At 49.0% G+C, this 3613-nt stretch overlaps 1 pseudogene; it reads right to left on the bottom strand.

Annotated features, from left to right (window-relative positions):
* Window positions 1-2671: 2671 nt before the first annotated feature.
* Window positions 2672-3613, bottom strand: part of LOC103594437 — a 7431-nt pseudogene continuing 6489 nt past the window's right edge.

The raw sequence follows: 3613 nt of genomic DNA, 5'->3' as shown, positions 1-3613 counted from the left end.
GACCTATGGAGCACATGAAGGTGGGAGAAGCCACGATGAGAGAAAGAAAAAACTGCTCTGGCTGTTTTTAAAAACAAGACAACACAATGTTTTGGTTTGGGGAACTAAAATAAAAATTTGTTCTTCAGGTTAAGATGGTGGAATAGATGGTCCCCAGTGTCACTCTCTCCCACAAATCAACCGATTTACAACTATAAACAAACAACAACAGCCAACCTGGGGCCACTAGAGCTCAGAGGATAGAGGAGGAGAGACCTATGGAGCACATGAAGGTGGGAGAAGCCACGATGAGAGAAAGAAAAAACTGCTCTGGCTGTTTCCAGGCTGGAGCTGCTGAGCACATGGAGCAGGAGCTGGCAAAAGCTGCAGCTGTGCCCTTTGTATGAAGTTGCTTGGAGGCGGCAGGGGAAAAGAGGGCCTTGGTGGCCCCACTAATAGGGTTCCCGTGGACCCACATAGGAATGAGAAGCCAGAACAACTGAAAAAAAAGGAGCCACTCAGAGGCCTGTGAGTCATCACAAGGGACCGGAGCATGACCCATCCCATGGGAAGTGTTTGGAACACAGACAGTGGCCAGGCGAAAACGGGCACAGCAAAGACAGTTGATCTGCCCCCAGTCGGCATAGGACCACTCAGAGGAGACTGGTCAGGAATATAGAATTGCATGGGGTGCAGATTGATGAAAAGACTCAGGCCCAGACCAGTTTCTACACAACCCAGGTGTACCGATTTCTCTAGACCTGGAAGTTCCCATAAAGTCAACCATTAAAATCTGAGCTGCACAAAAAGCCTTCCCTAGGGAATCAGCAGCAAAGCAGTAATTTAGCTAAACCACACAGCTCAAGTACTGGTCCCCACAGGAAGTTCCCCCATTTTAGAAGTAAGCAAAGGACAAGAAATTAGTTACTAGTGCCGAGTTTAAGTGGTGGGAACAGCAAATAATCCAACACAGAACTGGAAAAAAAACCAAAGTACCCACAACCAGAGACAAAGTTTGATATTAACTAGTAAAGGTCTCATTTCACCAAAGAACACCTATAACACCTAGAAGGACGGGAAGTCCCCTGGGCTACCAAGCCAGAAAGTGGGGAAGGATGGGGGCCTCAGTATGACCCCTGACACCTGCAACCAGTCCCGAGGGTGGGGGCTGAGGGCCTCAGCCACACAACCCCGACATGCACAACCACCCCAGTAACCACCACTGAGCCACCGCAGGAAGTGCCCCAGGTTCTCCCTGAGCCAGAGTGGTGGGGGCTGAGGGCCTCCGTCATGCCTCCCTGACACATGCAACCAGTCCAATGACAAATACCAAGCAGCCGTGGGAAGTGCCCCCGGCTCTCCCAAGCCAGGTCGGTGGGCTTGGTCCCCCCCGCACCATGAGCAACCAGCCCAGTGATGACCACTGAGCCTCAGCAAGAACAGCCTCAGGTTCCCAAGCTGAGGTGGTGGGGGGTGAGGACTTTTGCCACACCCCCTGACATTTGTACCCAGCCCAGCAATGACCAAGCCACTGCTGGAAGCCCCCTGGTCTCCCCTGTGGGAATGAGGGGGGTGCCACAGGCCTCAATCCCACCCCTCTTCCTTCCTCCTTCTATCCTATTTCCTTCTTTCCCCTTTCCTCCTCCTTCTCAACTGCTCTGCAACGTCATAGAATGTAAAAAAAAAATTTTTAATTAATAAAAAAATAGGGGCCGGCCCACAGATAACTTGGGATCCCAAGTGTGCTCCCTGGACTTTGGACTTAGCCTCTGAAACTGTGAGCAGTCAATTTTGTTTTCTTTATAAATCACCCAGTTCTGTGTATTTTGTTATAAGCAACAGAAACACTAATACAATGTCCATGCATGTACTATGTTCTTTCCCCATTCAATTAAGAAGTACTGATTGAACGGGCCAGCCCGTGGCTCACTCGGGAGAGTGTGGTGCTGATAACACCAAGGCCACGGGTTCGGATCCCATATAGGGATGGCCGGTTTGCTCACTGGCTGAGCGTGGTGCTGACAACACCAAGTCAAGGGTTAAGATCCCCTTACCGGTCATCTTTTAAAAAAAAGAAGTACTGATTGAACACAGGAAGTGAACCAGACATACATTGTCCCAGTCACTATGGAACTTAGTTTCTTTTTTTTTGTCTTTTGTCTTTTTCCGTGTCCGGCAACAGATCGCAACCCTCAGTGTTGCCCCCGTACCGGACCGGGGACCTGCAACAGGATTGCAACCCACGGTGTTGCTCCCGCGCCTCGCTCAGCCAGTGAGCGGGAACCGGTCTGTATGTGGGATCCGAACCCTCGGGCGGGAGCACCGCCGCGCTTCCCAAGCAGCGCACTTATCCAGTGCGCCACTGGGCCGGCCCTCTTTTTTTTTTTTTTTAATTAAATGAAGGTTTATTTCAAAATTAGTCTTAGAGTGTAAGCTGTTTTTGAGGGCTGGAGCCAGACTACATAATGAGCAGTGAAAATGTCTGCCTTCCCCTGACACAGGTGGAGAGAAGGCAATGTCACCAGCCCTCCCCCCACATCATGCATCCAGTGATTGATTACTAGTACCAGAAGCCAACAACAAAGAACCACATGCATCTGCTCATGTTTAATCCAGGTTAAGTTATACACATTTAAATACCTGCCAGAGGTTACATGCTATCATGCAGTCCCTGCGATTGACTGACTCTTGCTCAGTGACCTCCTGCGGCAAGGCTGTTCCAAAGGGCACAGTTAGGACAGAGCCCTTTTAGAAAGTAGTCTATTAGCAAAGTAGGCACCTTCTCATTATCCCCCTTCATGGCAAAGAGAATGTTTGTCAGCATCTGCAAGTCTTCCACCGAGGGAGGAGAGGCTTTCTTCTCGTAAGGGATGACTGTGTTCAATTCTGCTTGTCAATTCCTGCAGAGCCAAAGGTCTAGCAGATGCCACTCTGCGGAGTGTTGGAGATGGTTTCCATGCTGAAGAGCTTGAGAGGCACCTGGTTTCCCTTCTGTATTCAGCTGCTCTGTTGCTCAGCCCCTTCTCTTTCCTCCTCTTTTTCATAAGTTCCCGCAGCTCCTTCGGCTTGTTCTGAATCTCAGTAAGCACCGCAATGATGGAGTTAATTCTCTTCCTTCTCAAAATCCAGCTAGTCCCGGTGGGCCAGCTGTTGCACCAGCCCCTCCAAGAAGTCACAGATGGCACCTTCCACCTGGTCCAGCAGCTTGGTCAGCACAGACCCAAACATGTCCCTCTTCCCTTCATAGGACAAGTTGCTGTTGAAGGTTTGTCAGGGCGTGCATTGTAGAGGATTCTTAAAGCAAATATACTTCACAGGGCCTGGTTTTCCAAAGCCTTGCAGTTTCAAATATTGACCTTGCAGAGGACAGGAAGTTTTCCTCAGGCTATAAAGTCTCTGGTGTAAGATAAAGATTTGTGGCACAGCAAGGTTGCTGGCTCAAAGACAGACTAGTCACTGACTAATGTGTAACGATACTGGAAAATTGCTGGAGAGGGAAGGAATATTTGCTAAGATCAAGTTTTTGTTAATAGATCACTTAATTGTCTAAGGCAATGTCATCTGACTTGTTTTACTGAAAGTTACCAGCCTATATTGTTAAACTGTAACCCCACCTATGTCTCTTCCTGTAACT

This window comes from Galeopterus variegatus, unplaced genomic scaffold (assembly GCF_000696425.1).
Source record: "Galeopterus variegatus unplaced genomic scaffold, G_variegatus-3.0.2 Scaffold1555, whole genome shotgun sequence".
In the NCBI taxonomy this organism is placed as follows: Eukaryota; Metazoa; Chordata; class Mammalia; order Dermoptera; family Cynocephalidae; genus Galeopterus; species Galeopterus variegatus.
This window is presented reverse-complemented; position numbering and strand designations above follow the sequence as displayed.